A 23,173-nucleotide genomic window follows, 5' to 3' on the forward strand; every position below is an offset into this window, starting at 1 on the left:
TGCATGAGGCCTTAGGAAAGTCATGTGATTTGATTTCCTAGTTGTTTTCCTATCTTACATGTGCTGCCTATTAGTTTCGGGGACCAATTAACTTGAATGGTGGCATAGGTCTATAAAAATGGACAAGGATAGGACGTGATCTATAATTTGCGAAACTGAACAATGGATCTGTAAAAAAACGTGATGTGTACATAGCCCATAGAAATGAAGGGGTTGGTTTGCAAAAAAATCCGGATAGCACACTGACGAAAAACGCGGCTGTGTGCATGAGCCCTGAGGGTATGTTCACACGGAAGCCTCCATTACGGCTGAAATTGCGGAGCTGTTTTCAGGAGAAAACAGCTCCGGAATTTCAGACGTAATGGCATGTGCAGGTGTCTTTCGCTGCGTCCATTACGGACGTAATTGGAGCTGTTTTTCCATTGTGTCAATGGAAAACAGCTCCAATTACGTCTCAAGAAGTGACAGGAACTTCTTTGACACGGGCATCTTTTTTACGCACCGTATTTTGACAGCGGCGCGTAAAAAAAATGACCGTCGGCACAGAACATTGTAAAACCCATTCAAATGAATGGGCAGATGTTTGCCGACGCTTTAAAGCCGTATTTTCGGACGTAATTAGAGGCTAAAACGCCCGAATTACGTCCGTAAATAGGGTGTGTCAACCCAGCCTAAGTGTGAGGCTGCTTTTCAATTAATTTTAGCCTATGAGATTAATTGATGAATTAAAGAGCGTTCCACCTTCAGATTTTACAGCGAATTCCCGGCACACTGCATGCTGCGGACTTCACCCCTCTACATTTAAAAGAGGTGAACATTGACATGCTGAGGATTCTAAAATACACTCCGCAGGTCAATTTCTGTGGATAAACTTTGCAGCATGTAGATGAGCTTTGTTTAAATGTCATATAACATGGCTGGCCCTGTAATCCGCTGCAGATTTACATGCACAAGTCCGCAGCGTTTCTGCTCTGTGTGAATCTGTCCTTACCAGGGCCCAGGTGCTTTTCCTGGCTACATACTGCAGCGCCGTAGGCTTCCATACATCAATGCAGTGGCAGATTAAGTGTACCATGGGCCCCGGGCTGTTGACACAACTTGGGCCCCCTCCTTCCCCCTCAGACGCAATTCAACCCCCCAAGCCGCTGACTCTGTACCCGTCAGTACCACTGACCTGACGGATACATGTTTTAGCACTAGATTTAGCTGCTCTGTATTCAGGATATAAAGCGGTTGTATCTCAAAAGTAAAAATCATTTTTAATAAAAAAAAGTATTTAGAAAGCTGCACCAAACACACTGATAGACTGTTTTATTTTTAAAAAAAATAAAATAATAATAATAATAATAATAAAAAAAAAATTATAACACCTCTCTTTAAAGTGTAACTAAACTTTTAACATGTTATAGTGATATGTCAGAACTTTTAATCAGTGGGGGGTTTGAGCACTGAGACCCCACCGATCGCTAAAGTGAGGCGGCAGAAGCGCATGATTGAATGCTGCGCCGCTTCGCTACGGATCGGCATTTGTCAGAGAGGTGTACGTCCGTACACCGCTTGCTCGGCTTTCCGAGAAAAGCAGATCAGAAACTAAGTGGCACCTGTCATCTCAGTGCTCGGACCCCACCAATCAAAACTTCTGACATGTTACTATGATATGTCAGACGTTTTTTAGAAGTTTATTTCCACTTTAAAGGGGTTTTCCCGTGAGGGAAATTTATGACATATACTGTGGATCCTGTCAGATCGGTGCAGTTCCCAGAGGTGGGACTCACATCTATCTCTAAAACCGGGCCCCCTGAACCCTGTTCTACCTCTTTCTGATATCGCTGCCTCTCGGCCACTTCCTGACGATGAACTTTCCGTAACTCATAGTAGTGAATGGCAGTTAGGGAAGCAGCGTAGAATGCGAGCTACGCTGTTTCCGTAACTACAATTCAGTTGTATGGGACTTACGGAAACAGTGTACCAGAACCAAGCTCAGCACATAAATACAATACCAGAACCAAGCTGAGTACATATATACAGTACCACAACCAAGCTCAGTACATATATACAGCACTAGAACAAAGCTCACTACATATATACAACACCAGAACCAAGCTCAGTACAAATATACAGCCCCAGAACCAATCTCAGTACATAAATACAGCCCCAGAACTGAGCCCAGTACATATATACATCCCCAGAACCAAGCTCAGTACATAAATACAGCACCAGCACAAATATAGCTCAATTTAGTGCAACCCCTGCTGTATAGGTTTGTATGGATAAAACTACAGCTCCCAGCATGGCCCAAACAATGGTAAGGATATGCTGTGAGTTGCTGTTTCCCCCAAAAAAATATCATACCACCCATCATCTCGCTGCAGATCATACAGTGACTACAGTACTGATTAGAGGTAGAATAAAAATTTTCATTAAGTGACTTATCGGTGACTTCATTTCAGATTCTGGTTCTTCTTTTTTCTTCTCCATCCGGTCCAGACCTCTATGACTTCTCCTGGCCACGACCCATTTCTTCCGCTCAGATGTCTTGGGCTTCTCACTTTTCAAACATTTCTGCATCTATAAACAAAGATAAAGTTATCATGGTGCCGCACAATATGTCCCTATATATAATATTACCACACACTGCACCTCTAATTATAACGCCATACACTGTGTCCCTGATTATAATAGCACCATACACTGACCCACACACACATAGTGCTCCCTGTAGATAGTGCCCCCATAGAGCCCCCTGTAGATAGTGCCCCACATATAAACCCCTGAAGATAGCGCTCTACATATAGCTACCCTTGTATATAGTGCCCTACATATAGTCCCCCTGTAGATTGTGTCCCACATAAAGCCTCCCCTGTAGATTTTGCCCCACATATAGCCCCCTGTAGATTGCGCTCTACATATAGCGCACCCTGTATATAGTGCCCTACATATAGGCCCCCTGTAGATTGTGTCCCACAAAAAGCCCCCTGTAGATGGTGTCCCACATAAAGACTCCCCTGTAAATTGTGTCCCACATAAAGCCTGCCCTGTAGATTGTGCCCCACATACAGACCCCCCTCCTGTATAGAATGCCGTCCACACTTTTTAGTTGAAAACAAAATTTACATACTCACCGTGATCCCGTTCCCACACCGTTCTGTGTCAATGCAGGCCTGCTCTCTTCTGGGCAGGTCTGCTGGGGCTGAGCGACGCCATCACGCCGCTTGCGTCGTTAAAAGGCGCAGATTGGCAGGGCAGAATGACTTGCCACGCCCATCAGCGTCTTTCAACAAGTTGAAAGGCGCTGATTGGTGGGACATCTCATTCTGCCCTGGCAATCAGGGTCATTGTAAGGTGCTGAATGGTCGGGCACGGAACGTACCCGGCCATTCAGTTAATATGCATGTAATTGTACCTGCGTTCTATAGACGCAGGTACAATTAGTGCAGGACGGGATGGCGGCCGCTGGTTTCAGTTGCACCGCCGCCCCCTCATAAAGGCAGCAGGGTGGACGGTGCGGCCTTATTCCCTCTCAGCCCGCCCCTCCTCCCCATTAGCGGCGCTAGCGCGCTGCAATGTGACTTTTTTAAAATTATGTGCGGTTCGGGGGGCCATGGGATCCGGGCGGCCATGGGAGCCGTGGGCCCCGGGCGGCCGCCGGAACCGCCCATATGATAATCCGCCACTGCATCAATGTATTGAAATATTCTCCCCTAGAAGTAAGATCTGTCTTAGTTCAGGATGTGCACCAGGCCTGGTATTGATGCTACCTGTTCTTTCACCCACGTTGACTAAAATAAGGAATAAAACTGAGTTAATATTATGCAGTATGAAGCAGGTAAAGCACATTTTAAGATTACAGTAGAGTCACCGGGAATGCAACACTGGTCACACAATGCATCGCTATTGGCTCGCAGTAACACGAGCCGCTGGTGATGTTTCCTCCTATCCGGAAGGTGTCGCTATTGCAAATCCCCTTAAGGCATTGGATGTACTTGGTTTCGCTATCTTCCTTGTTGTCATGGAGAGAGGCAGCGGCCGGCGGAAAATGGGACGCGGGATTGACCCAGCTTTGCCAACCACCCGGTGCCGATTCAACCGAGGTTCAGTCATGAGGTGCCTCAGCATAGAGGGGCGCTCCCCCGTGTATTCTATCCGGACGGCGGAGCAGAGCGGACAGGACGTTGGGAGAGCAGGTCGCCTCATGAAGTCGGGCGGCCTGGTTTTTTGCCACAGGATGGCTCCGAGCAGAGAGAGAGCCACTTAGATTTTATACAGCATGAGTATCACAACAACGTGGAGGTCCCCGGGGTATATCGCAGCATGGACCTCTGCGGCCAAAATTATTCCCACATGGAGGTACGAGGCCTGGCATACCTCACCATGGTCCTATGCAGCCAGCCATTATACGGAATGATGGCTCCCTCCCAGACACTTCACAGCAAAGGGCACCCGAGCTACTACAGGGTGCGATACAATATAATGCCACTCCACAGTCGCTTCATGCTCAGACTCCAGAGGCCGCCTTCCAAGGGAGACCCCATCAAATGAGACCTGGTGATAGGGCTGAGACCTCTGCTATGTCTCATCAGGGAAGTTCTCGAGAGAATGTATCTGACCACAGAGGAGAAAGTCAAGACGTAGCTCAGCAGCGAAACAGCCACGAAAATATATACTACCAGTCAGGAGAGCGACAGTCTAGTATACAGCACCGTGAAGGGGTCCACAAAAATATATACTACCAGTCAGGAGAACGACAGTCTAGTATACAGCACCGTGAAGGGGTCCAACATATCCAGTGACGCTATGTACTCCGAAAGGCCACCGCCTAGGAGTGAGCATGGCGCTTATCAGCCCGACTTATTCCATCACGGTGGTCCGAGCAGTTCTACAGGTTCTCATCCAGCAATATCTCCGTACTCTGGTATGGCAAAGCAATGTGATTCCCGATCAAGTGGTCATCTTAGTGGCCCCCAGCCTGCAGGTTTCCATCATGACCTCCCCCACAACAGAAGTAATCTTCAACACACATACCAAGATGAAGGGGCCCAATGTGGTATGTCTTGTGGAGATTCCCAGGCCGGGATATATAATCTGAACACCCCAGCAGTGCCTGAGACGTTTAGCTACAGGGCACCATCTCCAGGCCTCCAGCAATACTCCCCACAATTACAGCCCGCACACACACAAAACACTCCTTATATTAATGACCCACAACAAGGCCACTATCGTTTACCTCCTCTTCATGGAAGTCTCTCCAATCCTTCATACGCTCTCCAGTCGCCGGTAGGTCCTGTTTTTAGCGGATCTCATGAGGAGTGTGATTTGGAGGTCCCCAGGCTCCAGAGACTGGGAAATCATCCACACCATCTTCTCATCCAGCAGCAGTCTATCATACACCAAGATAGAAGACCAGATCTGGATCCTATTATGCCTACGAGAATGTCTGGTGGTAGACGTTTTGAACTTGATTCTGCTTTTCCTCATAATGAGGTGCCAGATGGGCGAAGAGACCCAAACTTGTTGCTGCATCATGGTAGCCCATTTTTTTCCCAGCCTACTCCCACCACTCACATTGAGGACCACTTCATGCATTTAGATAGGAAATCTGATAAAGATAAAGGTGGGCCTGCAGGTAAAGAGGTCTTTGTGCAGTGGCTTTCCAGCTTTTTATCATGTCGAAGAAAGAAACCTCCATCCAAGACTGATGCAGTTCAGGCCTACTCGATAGCAGACGCACGTGGGCTGATATATGGTGCCCTTCGATTGGTGTCCCAACTAGATTCCTTGTGCCAGGCCTTGAAAGTAACAAGGAAGGAGAACCATGGGCACGTGATTATAAAAAAGCAGTTGATGTACGGGTAGATCTAGAGAGAAGAATGAAGGAGCTGGAGAAGCCTGGATATATCCAGGGTGTAAAGAGGAAACTGGATGGAGTGCGCAGGAAAAGGCTTCGCTGGCAGCGCAGGAGACTAGCAGAAGAGGAGGAAGAAAAGGCAGCAACAGAGCGTTCTGCAGAGAGGGAGGCCGACATTGACTTGTGGAGAATGCAGTGTATCCAGAAGGTAGAGGAGAAGAAACGAGTGAGTGTCAATCTCTTGCTAAGGCTCTGTTTACATCTGCGCTAGATTTTCCATTAGTCTGTTTCTTGATAGGAACAGAAAAACGGAAGCGCTGGATCTGTCGCATGACGGCCACACATGGCTCCCGGTGGAACACATTACTTTTAATAGGTTCTGTGGGAGTGCCGTCATTGTGTCTGTTGCTTTTGCTGCGCTATTTGGTCATGCAGAAACAATGGAATCTGTGACCGGCGTCTAACGGAGCCTCAGACACCGATGTGAGCATGGCCTAAGGCTATGTTCACACCTGCATTGTGGGTTTCTGAAGTTCTGCTGTGTCAGAGGAGCAGAACAAGGGAAAACTGGACGTGACGGTTCTGTTGCACCACGGATACCACTACGGCCGACGGAACCCATTTACTTTAATGGGTTCCGTTTGGGCGTCCGTGGTTTTACTGGAGGAAATAGCGCAGCATGCTGCACTATTGTTCCGGTAATCTGCCAGATGAGCGACGGAGACCCCTAACTGAACCTCCAATGCAGATGTGAACAAACTAAGAGTACAAACCGTTTCAATTCACACATTGAGGCGCGGTTTGAACTGTGTTGAGAGAAAAAAAACACGCATGCTTTTCTACTGTGGTTTGATGTATTTTTTGATGTGCTTGCGTTTTTTTATCAACCGCAAAGAAAAATATATCGGGGTTTTTTGTTTTTTTTATGCAGTTCTCACCAAACCTCAACCGCAACATGTAAATGGACCGTTACTGGAAACAGGGTTTTTTTTCTATCATAGCTGAAGCCACGGAATTTTATTTTCATTCACATAAACCAGGAACGGTTTAAGGATATTTTACTGTTTTGAATGTTTTCTAAGTTTGTCTATTAGGGAATTGTATGTTACGCAATACCCTAATACGTATCTATCCCTCAAATTGCTACCCTTTACATGCCCATTCACATTGCATGTATTCTATGGAAGAAGATAGTGGTCAATATGCACCTTTGCGCGTTACTATGGTCCCTTTTCTCTCTCCACAAGTGGCGCATGTATTAGAGTATGTTCACACGTGCACGTCCGTTACGGCTGAAATTACGGAGCTGTTTTCAGGAGAAAACCGCTCCTGAATTTCAGACGTAATGGCATGTGCAGCCGTTTTTCGCAGCGTCCATTACGGACGTAATTGGAGCTGTGTTTCTATGGAGTCAATGGAAACAGGCAGTAATACACTGCAATACAAAGTATTGCAGTGTATTATAATAGCGATCGGAGGATTGCATAGTGAAGTCCCCTAGTGGGACTAGTATAAAAGTAAAATAAGTTGAATAAAGTTAATAAAAAATGCTTTACTATTAAAAAAAACCACAATGAAGCAAAAAAGTTACACATATTTGTTATCGCCGCATCCGTAACGACCCCCAACTATAAAGCTGTTACATTATTTAACCCGCACGGTGAACGGCGTAAAAAAATAAAATAAAAAACAATGGAAAAATTGCTGTTTTCTGTTAATCCTGCTTAAAAAAAATGTGATAAAAAGTGATCAAAAAGTCGCATCTACTCCAAAATGGTACCAATAAAAACTACAAGTTGTCCCACAACAAAAAAGCCCTCATACAACTGCGTCGGCGGAACAATAAAACCGTTATGGCTCTTCAAATATGGAGACGCAAGAACAAATAATTTTGAAAAAGAAGTGTTTTTACTGTGTAATAGTAAAACATACAAAATCTATACAAATTTGATATCTTTGCAATTGTAACAACCCGCTGAATAAAGTTGTGGTGTTGTTTATACCACACGGTAAACAACGTAGATTTAGGGCGCAAAAAAAGAGTGGTGAAATTTCAGGTTTTCTTCTATCCACCCCCCAAAAAAGTTAATAAAAGTTAATGAATAAATTATATGTACCCCAAAATGGTGCTATTAAAAAGTACAACTTGTCCCGGAAAAAACAAGATCTTATACAGCTGTGTCGACGGAAAAATAAAAAAATTATAGCTCTGCGAATGTGACAATGGAAAAATGTAAAAAATGGCTTGGTCATTAGGGCCCAGAATGCAAGCAGTGGGAAGGGGTTAAATATTCAATATGATGTTTGCATTCTGGTAACTCTTAGGGTATGTGCACACACACTAATTACGTCCGTAATATACGGACGTATTTCGGCCGCAAGTACCGGACCGAACTCAGTGCAGGGAGCCGGGCTCCAAGCATCATACTTATGTACGATGCTAGGAGTCCCTGCCTCGCTGCAGGACAACTGTCACGTACTGAAAACATGATTACAGTACGGGACAGTTGTCCGGCAGCGAGGCAGGGACACCTAGCGTCGTACATAACTATGATGCTAGGAGCCCGGCTCCCTGCACTGAGTTCGGTCCGGAACTTGCGGCCGAAATACGTCCGTAAATTACGGACGTAATTAGTGTGTGTGCACATACCCTTAGATCAAGTGCTGTGTTTGCCAGTGAGAATCTTTTATTACAACCAATCATTAACCTGTTTTGTTTTCAGGCGTCTGTCCACCACCGTCTGCTGATGAAACATTCACAAATCACATAATAAGGCTTCGATCAATGGTGCACAAGCGTAGTGCATTATATGACGCAGAAGAGAAGACCCTGAGGGTCATACTGGAGGGAGAGCAAGAGGAGGAGCGGCAGAGAGAAAAGGATAAGAGACTGAAAAAGGAAAAGGAGAAAACATTGCAGAAGCAGCGAGAACTAGACTCCATATTGTTTGGCGACACAGGTTTGTGACAGTTTGCTCTTAAGATATATTCTTTTAACGAGCGCATCCACCTCATAGATCAGGGTCTCAAGCACGCCGCCCGTGAGGCTGTCATTTCCGGCCCGCGGAACACGGAACCTCTAGTATAGGCTCTACTCTGGGACTGTGATGTCAGGAGTACAGCTGGAGTCCCAGTAGGAGCGCTACTAGCGCGCTGCCTGGGACATCTCTGTCCATATGTGAATAGTGATGTCAGGATCAGAGCTGGAATCCCAGGCGGAGTGCTAGAAGCGGCTCTGCTGCAGAACTTCAGCTCTGGGCAAGCCCCTGACATATCTGTCCATATATGGACACTGATGTCAGTGGATTCCCCAGAGTTCCAGAGCAGAGCCTATACTAGTGCTCTGCTCTGGGACACCGGCTCTGGGGTTGCCCCAGGCATCACATGGACAGTGACGTCCGGAGCTCCTCCAGCAGAGAAATACCTATCACATGGTCTCGGACCAGAGAGACCTCGGATGGTAGACGACACGTCACTGATGACGTGTCGTTTCTGTGGGTGCTTGTTCTTTAGTGCCCGCCCAGCCTATGTAGTTGTTCATTGTGAGCGCGCCTGTGCGCGTTCACAGTGATTTTGGACGGCACCTGCGTATGACTATCCCGGTCTAGGTATAATTTCTGCACCGGCACATTTATTTGTTTTAAAACTACATACACTGGCAAAGCCTACACATAGCAGAGGGGACGTAAGTGGAGATAGAAGAGGGTTGACGAGGGTTAGGGTAGACAGGAAGAGGTTTATAAACTTGAAAAGGGAAAGAAATGTAAAATGTGTGTAAACATAATGGGGGGATAACATTTGCTTAACATCCTGGAAGAATGTCAGCAAGGAAACACAAGTACAGGGACGGATGTCAGCGGGGGCGAGCAAGGACCGCACACATGAACTCTTGGTAGGCTGTACATGCACGCTCATTACAGCCTGCAATGCATGCAGGGAAAATAAGTATTATCAGAAGGAAACCTCAACAAAGCGGACCTGGAGTGTATGTAAACAAACGGCGCTAAATTAAAATAAAATATGATATAAGTGGATTTATTTTTTTATATACTGCTTTATTTATGTTGTCTGTATAAGGGGAAATGTATGAAACCCTTTTTGAAAATATGATGGTATCTCGGAGAACCCCTTTAACTTGTTGCATACCAGTATTTGACCTATAGCTGCATTTGTTTTACGCTGATATCTGATCTTTAACCGCTTTCCGTCATTTGACCTATCCATACACCAAAGTCGGGTAGGGGAAGTATGGAACGGGCTTACGGAGTGAACCCGCTCCATACGATGCGGGTGTCAGCTGTTTGTTACAGCCGACACTTTAGAGTAACGAGCGGCATCTCACTCGTTAAATGCTGCGGTCAATAGCGACCACAGAATTTAAATCGTTAGAAGATGGGGGCGACCCCCTCTAGCAGCTCATCGCGCCTCCCCGCAGAGCAAACGCCAGGGGGGCGATGGTTGCTATGGCTGCCTGGGGGCCTAATGAAGGCCCCCAGGTCCGCCATCTTTGTGCACCTATTAAGGTACATTAGTATTGCAGTATAACGTGCAAGCGATCTAACGATCGCTGGTTGAAGTCCCCTAGGGGGACTAATAAAAAAAAGTAAAAATGAGTTTGTTTTTTTTTTAAATAAAAGTTCAAAAAACCCCCCTTTTCCCATTTCCCCACCAGAGCATAGTAAAAAAATTAACATAATTGGTATCGCCGCGTCCATAAGTCTGAACTATTGCAATATATCATTACTTATCCCGCACAGTAAAGAAAAAAAATTTGTAAACGCCAGTCACCTAATCTCCCACAAAAAAATGAAATAAAAAGTGATCAAGCCGTCGCATGTACGGCAAAATGGTACTATTAAAAACTACAGCTTATCCCGCAAAAAAATAAGCCGTCATACCGCTTAATCTACGGAAAAAAAAAAAGTTATAGTTCTTGGAATTTGGCGAAACAAAATAAATTGTCTTTTTTACACTTAGGTTTTTACTTGTAAAATATAGAAAAAACTATATATATTTGGTATTGGCGTAATCACATTGGCCCACAGAATAAAGTTAACATATTGTTTTAATTGCACAGTGAATTCCGTAAAAACTGCGCACAAAAAAACATGGAGGAATCGCTGTTTTTTTAATTTTCTAGCCCACAAATATTTTTTTTACCGTTTCCTAGTACATTATATGGCAAAATAAATGGTGCTACGAAAAACTACAACTGGTCCCGCAAAAATCAAGCCCTCATAGGACTAGTTCGACGGAAAAATAGACGTCATGGCCTTTGGAAGGTGGGGAGGAAAAAATGAAAAGTAAAATCGGGAAGGGGTTAAACAGAACTTTGTGCTGCTTACTTTACTGTCAGGATAACGTTCATTATATAGTGAAGTAAACTGGTGTTTGCAATGTAATCCGTGATCAAGTGCTGGGATTATAATATAGGAAGATCCATTTTCCTGGTAGCTGGGCCCTGAAGTACAGGGGTACATAGGAATATATAGGATGTCAACAAGTGCGAGGAATGTGGTTTACTTACCAGTGGGTCATGTCTTCTGTTACAGAATCACGGACTGTATATATTCAGTATGTCGCATAGTGAAGAGTACAGCTGAGACATTATTCATAAGGAAGTCTTTCAGGCTCCATAATGAATGATCACAGTAGTTTATTTAACCCCTTCCTGCATTTTCACGTACAGTTACGTGAAAGAGATTGAGCTGGCTTAGGAGCTGAGCCAGCGACATCACCGCCGGGTGACAGCTGTATGTTACAGCTGGCACCCTGAGGTATCGGCCAGGACCGGAGCTAGCCTCCGATTAACCCCTTACATGCTGCATTTAATAGAGATCGCAGCATGTGAGGAGTTTATAGCCACCGGCACCCCAGCAACATGATCGCTGGGTTGCCGGTGGCTGCAAAGGCGATCGGAGGCCTAATACCTCCCGGTCTGCCAGAAACAGAATGCTCCTATTCCCCGTCGTCGGCGGGGCCCAAAAGGCTTCCGGTACAAAAGGCTTCCGGTACCATCGGCGAGATGGCGCCGGCTCAGAAGCTGAGCCGGCGTCATCAGCAGTGTGTGTCCGCTGTATGTTACAGCGGACATCCCACTGTAAAGGCAGGAACGGGAGCTAGCTCTGATTCCTGCCATTAACCCCTTCAAGGCAGCGATCCAAATCAATCGCTGCATCAAAGTGGTTTTTATGAAATCGGCAGCCTGCCATGCGATGGCAAGGCTGGCGACTGCTACTATGGCAACAGGAGGCCTAGCAATGGCTTCCTATCTGCCATTTTGGAAGCCGATTAGGCCCCGTCCGGAGGCGGAGCCTGATCGGCTTGCTGTCAGTGAACAACCGACAGTTCTCATACATTGCACTACATAGGTAGTGCAATGTATTAGAACATCAAACAAACAGTTGGAGCTTCTAAAATATACAAGTAGGGAAGAGGGGGGGAGGTAATCCTCCAGCTCACCATGAGTTGTGTCCGAGAACAGACAGCGCCCGGATTCCCGCACGGCGAGCGGTCGAACAACAGGGAAAAAGTAGAGCCAAGATCCAGCGCACTACTCAACGGGGTTCATTCTGATCCTTCACCCATCTCTCATCTTTGTACTCTGCTAAATTATACAACTATTTCTATATAGTTTATTTTATTTTTGTTATATCAATAAAATTGGAACAGGAGTTCCTTTTTACTTACACTCAGCGCTGGATCTTGGCTCTACTTTTTCCCAGTTGGAGCTTCAAGTCCCTTAGTGGGACTAAAGAAAAGTGTAAAAAAAGTAAAAATACGTTTTAAAAAATGCAATAAAAGTTTCAAGTAATAAAATAAAACACAATCGCCCTTTTTCCCTGATCAAGTCCTTTATTATTGAAAAAAATAATAAAGCCATACATATTTTGTATCGCTGCGACCGTAACGACCTGAACTATAAAAATATTATGTTTATTTATTCCGCACAGTGAACGCTGTAAAAAAAAAAAAATACTGACATAATTGCTATTTTTTTGGTCACTTTGTCTTCCAAAAATTGAAATAAAAAGTGATCAAAAAGTCGCATGTATCCAAAAATGGTACCTATAAAAACTATAACTCGTCTCGCTAAAATCAAGCCCTCATACAGCTCCGTCGACGAAAAAATTAAAACAGTTATAGCTCTCACAACTCGGCGACAGAAAAATACATTCTCTTTACATAAGTTATTTTATTGTGCAAAAAGTTGTAAAACATAAAAAAGTGCTATAAATTAGGTATTGCCGGAATCGGACTGACCCGCAGAATAAAGGTAACATGTAACTTATAACGGTGGTGAACGCTGTATAAAAAGAACTAAAAAAATATGCCAGAATTGCTGTTTTTTGGTCACCTTGCCTCCCAAAAAAAAGGATAACAAGTGATCAAAAAGTCGTATGTACCCCAAAATGGTACCAATAATAACTACAGCTCGTCCCGCAAAAAAACCAGCCTTCATACCACTACGTCTATGAAAAAATAAAATTAGTTAATGCTCCAATAAGTCAGGAAAGAAAAAATATGCAGTTGTGCCGACCCGAGGGGAACATTTCTTCTGTTTCACGTGGCGAATTATCAAGGCCCCTAAAAATAGGGAACCAGGAAGGGTAGGGCCCAAACATATCTGCTGGAAGTGAGGGTGCCCAAATTATACCAGGACAACACTTCCCGGCAAAATTCCTCAAATTGCAAAGATGCCGAGTGTGGACGAAAAGGGGAATAAGTAAAGACCATTTATTAGTGCGACACCGTCCTGTGCAGAAAGGATTGTGTCACAGCGTAACACACATCTATGGATTATTTTTATTTTTTTTTACCCCATTATTATACCACCTGACTATGCCCCTTATATACTCCGCCCGGCTTACATGTACCCCCACATTATAAACGGAAACACCAGTAAGACTCCAACCAAAACTATTACCAAGCAAAATCCATGCTCCAAAAGCCAAATGGCGCTCCCTCCCTTCTGAACCCTACTGCGTGCCCAATCAGCAGTTTACTTCTACATAAATGGCATTGCCATACCCGGGAGAACCCTTTTAACAATTTTTGGGGTGTGTGTCTCCAGTGGCACAAGCTGGGCACGACGTATTTGGCACTGAAATAGCATATCTAGGGAAAAATTGACATTTTTACTTTGCACCTTCCGCAGCGCAATCATTCATGGAAAAGGCCAGTCGGGAGAAAATGCTCAGTACACCTCAAAATAAATGCCTTGAGGGGTGCAGTTTCCAAAATGGGGTCACTTCTCAGCAGTTTTTTTTTATTATTTCACATCAGAGCCCTGCAATTTTGATCCAATACTTTGTAAATTGCCAAATTAGGCCTTAATTTTACATGGTACTCTTGACTCCCCTCCAGCCTTGGATAGGATGCATCGTGTATCCCTAGTGTGAATGCAAATTTTATAAATTTTTTTTATTTTTTTGTAATGTATGTACAATTGCTGCCTGTAGGAATGTTTTGTTTGTTCTAGTATTGCTATGTTCCGTCTATGCACAATTTTTAAATATGTAAATTTTTTTTTAGAATTTTCTACGATTTATTATATATTACATATGATGTGGCTACACGTCATGTTTGTGCAACAGATGTTACAAATACAACTTGATTAGTTTTTAGGGAGGTCTGTTCAATGGTTTATAAGAAACGTGTGTTACACGCCTTGTATGCCCCGGAAGAAACCGATTCGGCGAAACCCAGGGTCGGGCTGACTTGGTGTGCCACGTTTTTAATCTCATGCTGTTTTTTTTTTTTTTAAACTTTGCGAGTAGAAATAAATACCTTATACTTTTCCACAAGTTACTGACAGTGCTACTCTATTTGTCGTCTCTTCTATAGTAGGATTATTGGAAAACATCTGAAGAAGCCGGGGACGCTGTAGAACTACGAAGCCCAGCCATCATTGACAACTGCTGCACCAGTACCTTTGTGTTTTTTTTTACCTTTCCTCAAGGTGGATTATAGAAAAAAAACGAGGACAACTTCAGTTCTATTGGACTCAGTTTATGGATTCTCTGGGTCGTCAGAGCGGCTAAGTATATATTTATCTGTGTATTTTTGCAGAGTTCTTTGGGATTACTCGTAAACTAAGCCAGCTCCGACCCTTTTGTTGAAAAAAGTGTGCGTAACACAAGTACACATATATCTGTATTTATTCATTTATTTCTGTATATTGAGAATGTCTGTGTCACGTTGGGTTCGTGGACCCACTGGGCCATACCGCCTTGGTGGTACGGCAGCTGGCCAACAGGTCGCAGGTTACAGTCTATAGTTCGTATAGGGTACCGGTGGCAGCTCATACAGTAGCAAGGCAGGCTCAGCTGGGACTAGGCAGCAGGCAGACGTCAGGCGTGGAGTAGCAGGACAGGCGTGGTATACAGCACAGCACGATTTCAGCTCAGCACGGGATACAGGTTACAGGTACGGGAAACACTGGGAACTGGAAAACACTAGGAGACCATTTGCATAGACAAACTAAGGGTACAACGACAACGCTCAGGCGTGGGAGACCCATGGCTGCTGGCGTGAGGGCGTGAGGAGGTGAGTGAGCCTGACGGCCCACAGCCATGGGCATCACATTCTGCATCAGCCCCTTCACTACATTAGACTAGAGCGAGGTTGGAACCATTAACCCCTTTACCTACCCTGCTTTTAATTTAGGACTATTGCTCTGAAAAAATATATAATTTCTCATATTTATCACAATACGGTTGCTAGTTTAAGTAAAATTGGAATTATTCCAGTACTAAGGAATATTTACAACTTATTTGGCTGATACATGGGGTATATGTGGTGCAGAAAATTGTGCAGATACACCATATGTACAAAAAAGGTGCAGGGTGCATTATAAGTGGAGTTGTGGCACATATACGACTGTTCTAACCGATTATTCAGGTGCGCTATTTTAAATATGGAGCAGACGCAGAGGTTTGCTCTAGAAATTAGGGGCAATATGTGTGTCATGTATGCCAAGCCCAGTGACACCCTCTCCCAGGAACAGATTCACATGATCTGCAAAATGAGCTAGGAATAGAGCACAAGCTTTTATAACTGTAGTGAAGAGGATTCTGAAGGCCTGTAGCCCAGCAACAGCGACAATACATATAAAACAACACATTTAATGTGAGCAGTTTGCAGCAATATAAACGTTATCCACAAGAGGGCGATATCGTATTGCCAAGCAAAAGTTACTACATGATATAGGGAGCTTGGAATGCATTTTTCAGAGAACACAATTTTGTTACAGTGCATGGAGCTATTTTGTATTTTACTGTTATAAGAAGTTGTCACGAGGGAGTTACAATCATTCTGTGTTTCAGATGGAGTATACTGAAAGTATCAGGAAGGCAAAAAAAAAAAATCAGTACGGCATAGTCTGTGCCATCATCTCCAGGTGTCAGCTGTCTGTTGCCACCCGAGAAACTAAATCGCCAGGGTGCCGATGGCTGCAGTGGCAACCAGAGGCCTAATACTGGCCTCCCGGTGTGCCTAGTATGAAAGCCTTCCGTAGCCGACGGCAAGATGGCTCAGAAGCTGAGCCCGTGTCATCAGTGGCGGGTGGCAGCAGCATGTTACGGCTGACGCCCACCTGTAATGGCAGGGACTGGAGCTAACTCTGATTCATGCCATTATCCTGTTAGACGCAGCCATCGGAAGCGATCTTAGTGGTTTTTAGCATATCGGCAGCCCTGCAATGCAATATTTTATTTTATAGCGCTCCCTCCCTTCTGAGCTGTTTTCTTCCACATATATGGCATCGCTATACCCGGGAGAACTCTTAAGAGTTTTTGGTGTGTGTGTCTTCAGTGGCACAAGCTGGGCACAACCACTAAAATAGCATATCTAGGGAAAAATTGCAATATTTCCTTTGCACCATCCGCAGCGCAATCACTTATGGATAAGAGCTGTGGAATGAAAATGCTCACTACGCACCTTAGTAAATGCCTTGAGGAGTGTAGTTTCCAAAATGGGATCACTTCTCAGGGGTTTCTTTTATTATTTTACATCAGAGCCTCTGCAATTGTGAACCGATACTTTGTAAATTGCCAAATTAGGCTTCAATTTTGCATGGTACTCTTTCACTCCTGAGCCTGGTCACATGTCCAGGCAAAAGATTGGGGCCCCATGTAGGGTGATTCTAAAACCGGGAAACACAGCATAATAATTAGAGAGCTGTCTTGTTATGGTGGCACAAGCTGGGCATGACATATTGGCATATCTATTGAAAAATCTCATTTTTACTCTTCAACATCGAGTGCACACTAATTTATACAAAACTGCGGGGTTAACATGCTCACTACACACCTACGTGAATACCTTGAGGGGTGTGGTTTCCAAAATGGGGGTCACTTTTGGGGGTTTCCAATGTTTTGGTCCCACAGGGGTTTTGCAAATGCTACATAGCGACCAGAAACCAATCCAGCAAAATCTGTAGTCCGAAAGCCAAATGGCACTCTTTCCCTTCTGAGCCCTGCAGTGTGCCCAAAAATTAGTTTATAACCACATATGCGGTATTGCCATACTCGGGAGAAATTGCTTAACAAATATTGGTGTTCTTTTTCTGCTTTATTTGTTGAAAAAATGAAAAATTTTGCACTAAAGCTACGTCTTATTGGAAAAAAAAATTAATTTTTATTTTCACTGCCCAATTCAAATATAATCTATGAAACAGCTGTGGGGTCAAAATGCTCACTATACCACTAGATTAATTCCTCAAGGGGTGCAGTATCACAAATGGAGTCCCTTTTGGGCAGTTTCCACTGTACTGGTACCTTAGGGGCTTTGCAAAAGCGACATGGTGTCAAGAAACCAATCCAGCAAAATCTGTGCTCCAAAAGCCAAATGCCGCTTCTTCTCTTCTGAGCCCTGCCGTGTACCCAAACAGCAGTTTATGACCACATATGCTGTATTTCCGTACTCCAGAGAAGTTGCTTTACAAATGTTGGGGTTCTTTTTTTTCTTTATTTGTTGAGAAAATGAAAAATTCTGAGCTAAAGCTACGTCTTATTGAAGAAAAAGGATTGTTTTTATTTTCACTGCCCAATTCTAATAAATACCATAAAACACCTGTAGGGTCAAAATGATCACTACACCCGTAGATGAATTCTTCAAGGGGTGTAGTTTCCAAAATGGGGTAACTTTATGGGCGTTTTCACTGTTTTTGGTCCCTCAGGGGCTCTGCAAATGTGTCATGGCCTCCATAAGCCATTCCTTCTAAATGTGATCTCCAAAAGCCAAATGGCGCTCTTTGCCTTCTCAGCCCTGCCGTGTGTCCAAACAGCCGTTTATTACCACATGTGGGGTACTATTTTACTCGGGAGAAATTGCTTTACAAATTTTGCAGGGCTTTTTCTCCTTTAGTCCTTGTGGAAATCAGAAAGAAATAGCTAAACCTACATTTTCTTTGAAAGAATGTAGATTTTCATGTTCACTGCCTACTTCCAATAATTTCTGCAAAAAACCTGCGCTGTCAAAATGCTCACTACACCCCCTAGATAATTTCCTCAAGGGGTGCAGTTTCCAAAATGGGGCCACTTGTGGGGGGTTTCCACTGTTTTGTCCCCTCAGGGGATTTGTAAATACGACATGGCCTCTGAAAACCATTCCTGCTAAATTTGAGCTGCAAAAGCCAAACGGCGCTCTTTCCCTTCTAAGCCCTGCCGTTTGTCCAAACAGCCGTTTATGACCACATGTGGGGTATTGTTTTACTCGTGAGAAATTGCTATACAAATGTTGTGGTGCTTTTTCTCCTTTAGTCCTTCTGGAAATTAAAAAAATAAATAAATTGCTAAACCTACATTTTCTTTGAAAGAATATAGATTTTAATTTTCATGGCCTACTTCCAAAAATTTCTGCAAAAAAACTGTCTGGTCAAAATGCATACTATACCCCTAAATAAATTCCTTGAGGGGTGTAGTTTCCCAAATGGGGTCACCTTTGGGGGGTTTCCACTGTTTGGTACCACAAGAGCTCTTCAAAGCTGACATGGTGCCTAAAATATATTCTAAAAGAAAAGCCTGTTCAAAATCCACTAGGTGCTCCTTTACTTATGAGGCCTGTATTTCAGTCCGTAAGCACACTAGAGCCACATGTGGGATATTTCCTAAAACTGCAGAACCTGGAAAATAAATATTGAGTTGTGTTTCTCTGGTAAAACTTTGTGTTACAAAAAAATGGATTAAAAATGAATTTCTGTAACAACTTAAAATAAAATGTGTAAATTTCACCTCTAGTTTGGTTTAATTCCTGTGAAATGTCTAAAGGGTTAAACTTTCTAAATTCTGTTTTTAATACTTTGAGGGGTGGAGTTTTTAAAATGGGGTGACTTTTTGGAGGTTTCTAATATATAAGGCCCTAAAAGCCACTTCACAACTGAACTGGCCCCTGTAAAAATAGCTTTTTGAAATGTGAAAAATTGCTACTAAAGTTCTAAGCCTTGTAACAACCTAGAAAAATAAAAGGATGTTCAAAAAACGATGCCAATCTAATGTAGACATGTGGGGGATGTTAATTAGCGACTATTATATGTGTGGTATAACTGCCTGTCTTACAAGCAGATACATTTAAATTGAGAAAAATGCAAATTTTTACAATTTTTCGCTAAATTAGTGTTTTTCACATTTAAATACTGAATGTATCGAGCAAATTTTGCCAGTAACATAAAGTCCAATGTGTCACGAGAAAACAATCTCAGAATCGCCTGGATAGGTGAAAGCATTCCGAAGTTATTACCACATAAAGTGAAACATGTCAGATTTGAAAAATGAGGCTCTGTCAGAAAGGTCAAAAGTGGCTAAAGAGGGAAGGGGTTAAATACTGAATGTATCGACTATTTTACCATTAACTTAAAGTACAATTTTTTTACTACCAACTTGCACGTGTTTATGCGTTTAGCCACATATGTGCTGACTAGCCTGATTATACGGTACCTGTAGTCAGTGGCGTAATACCCACAGGCCCCGCGGCATGAGGGGGCTCGTGCTGTCCGTCGACACTGGGTCACCACTCCCATGCCTGGTGGCGTAGCTAGCAGCCGCTATGGCTACTACAGCGGTAGCGATACCACTAGGGCCCGTGCCACCCGGCCTCTAACATTTATGGCCTGGGCCCCCTCATGCCCGGTGGCATTGCTAGCCCTGGTGGTAGCAACAGCCAGATTCACTTGTATCTGCGTATATACAAATAAATATTATAGGTTGCTGCTGCCTCTCGGAGGGGGCGGCGGCACCATTGAAACCAGCCGCCGCCACCCCCTTTTGCACTAATTGTGCCTGTGTCTATAGCATGCAGGTACAAATACAAGCATTAGCACTGAATGGACGGGCACAATCTGTGCCGACCATTCAGCGCCTTACAATGACGCTGATTGGCAGAGCAAAATGACTTGCCCTGCGAAATTAGCGCCTTTCAAAGACGCTAGCGGCGCGATGATGTCATCGCGCCGCTTGCGTTGTTAAGCCCCAGCATTCCTGCTCAGAAGAGAGCAGGTCTGCATTGCCACCGGACGGCGTGGGAACGGAATCATGTATGTAATGTTTTGTTTTTTTCTAATTAAACTGTGAGTGGCTTTATGTACAGGGGGGTCTGTATGTGGAGATGTGGAGCACTATATAAAGGGGGAGCTATATGCGGGACACTATATACAGGGGGTATTATATGTGAGGCACTATCTATAGGGGGAACTATATGTGGGGCAGCATGGTGGCTTAGCACTATTGCCTTAAAGCTCTGGAGCCCACATGTGGGCACTCTCTAATGGGGGCTGTATGTGGGGCAATCTCTACAGGTGGCTGTATGTAGGGCACTATCTACAGAGATAAATGCCCCGTCGGAACAGAACGCCGTATTGCCCATTGAAACCAATGGGCAGATGTTTGTAGGCGTTCTGCTTCTGATTTTTCAGCAGTTTTTCTGGACGTTTACTGCCCGAAAAACAGCTGAAAACACTGTGTGTGAACATAGCATTAGAATGATGAAAGTGAAGTGAATGACTTTTCAGTTGACAGGTTCACACGGCGTGTTTTTGACAAGTTTTTTTTGCGCATTTTACGTGCCAAAAACCGCATAAAAAAACGATTGATTACGCTTGATTTTGCATGTTTAGGGGGGATTTGTGTGTGTGTGTGGGGGGGGGGGTGCTCACCGCTGATTCTTCAAAACAGCTGATAAGCGGCTATGAAGGATCTGCGGCGCCCGTGCATACTCTGCTGCACAAAAATAGGACACAGCTCTACTGCACATACTACACACACAGCTCTACTGCACGCACTCCGCCCTGCTGTACGCACGCAGGCACGCACTCAGCCCTGAGAGCACGCAGGCACGCACTCAGCCCTGAGAGCACCCAGGCACGCACTCAGCCCTGAGAGCACGCAGGCACGCACTCAGCCCTGAGAGCACGCAGGCACGCACTCAGCCCTGAGAGCACGCACTCAGCCCTGAGAGCACGCACTCAGCCCTGAGAGCACGCACTCAGCCCTGAGAGCACGCAGGCACGCACTCAGCCCTGAGAGCACGCAGGCACGCACTCAGCCCTGAGAGCACGCAGGCACGCACTCAGCCCTGAGAGCACGCAGGCACGCACTCAGCCCTGAGAGCACGTAGGCACGCACTACGCCCTGAGAGCACGCAGGCACGCACTCAGCCCTGATAGCACGCAGGCACGCACTCAGCCCCTAGAGCACGCAGGCACGCACTCAGCCCTGAGAGCACGCAGGCACGCACTCAGCCCTGAGAGCACGCAGGCACGCACTCAGCCCTGAGAGCACGCAAGCACGCACTCAGCCCTGAGAGCACGCAGGCACGCACTCAGCCCTGCGAACACGCAGGCACGCACTCAGCCCTGAGAGCACGCAGGCACGCACTCCGCCCTGAGAGCACACAGGCACGCACTCCGCCCTGAGAGCACGCAGGCACGCACTCCGCCCTGAGAGCACGCACTCCGCCCTGAGAGCACGCAGGCACGCACTCCGCCCTGAGAGCACGCAGGCACGCACTCAGCCCTGAGAGCACGCAGGCACGCACGCACTCCGCCCTGAGAGCACGCACTCCGCCCTGAGAGCACGCAGGCACGCACTCAGCCCTGAGAGCACGCAGGCACGCACTCAGCCCTGAGAGCACGCAGGCACGCACTCAGCCCTGAGAGCACGCAGGCACGCACTCCGCCCTGAGAGCACGTAGGCACGCACTCAGTTACAGCAGGTGTGGGCGGCGCCGATGGGGGGGCAAGGGGGTGTAACGAGAGCGGGGGTCTGTGAGAGAGAGGGACAGGCTGGGTTCACACTACCTATTTTCAGACGTAAACTAGGCGTATTATGCCTCGTTTTACGTCTGAAAATACGGCTCCAATACGTCGGCAAACATCTGCCCATTCATTTGAATGGGTTTGCCGACGTACTGTGCCGACGACCTGTCATTTTATGCGTCGTCGTTTGACAGCTGTCAAACGACGACGCGTAAAATGACTGCCTCGTCAAAAGTGCAGGACACTTCTTTGAACGTAATTTGAGCCGTTTTTCATTGAATTCAATGAAGAACAGCTCAAGATTAGGGCCGTCAGTGACGCCTTGCAAAATGCGAGGAGGAGCATTTACGTCTGAAACGACGGAGCTGTTTTCTCCTGAAAACAGTCTGTAATTTCAGACGTAAAAGGCAGCTATCATGTGCACATACCCTACCTGTAGTGCAGCCGGCCTTCATAATGGCGCCTGCTATCTCCCTATAAACCAGCTTCTCTGCTGTGTGGCTCTGAACTCCGTCTGCGCAGTACAGAGCCAGATAGCAGAAGCAATGGACGGCTCCCGTTCATTGTGTCCTATGCACTGTGCTACCGTATTCCATCTGTGTATGTGTCGTTAAGAGACACATACACAAATGAAATAAAAGATGGCAGCCCCCAGTAAAGTAGGAAAGTGTTAATAAAAAAAACTGTGTGTGAAAAATTAAATAAAGTCAATATAATATTTTATTAAATAAAAACACATAAATGTAAAAAAATATTCATGACACTGTCCCTTTAATGTAAATGTTTATTCTGCCTCTAATCAATATTGTAGGAACTGCAACGAGAGGATGGGTGGTATGATTATGATATTATTATTTTTTTTTGTGAAACATCATCTCCCAGCATAGCCTTACCATTGTTCAGACCATGCTGGGAGCTGTAATTTTACGCCGTACAAACCTATACAGCAGGGTTTGTACTAAATTGAGCTGTATTTGTTCTGGTGCTGTATATATGTACTGAGCTTGGGTCTGGTTACGTAGTTAGTACGATTTAAAAAGACACCTGTCCATTGTTCTGGTGCCGTCTATATGTAC

This window comes from Rhinoderma darwinii, chromosome 3 (genome assembly GCF_050947455.1).
Source record: "Rhinoderma darwinii isolate aRhiDar2 chromosome 3, aRhiDar2.hap1, whole genome shotgun sequence".
Classification (NCBI taxonomy): domain Eukaryota; kingdom Metazoa; phylum Chordata; class Amphibia; order Anura; family Rhinodermatidae; genus Rhinoderma; species Rhinoderma darwinii.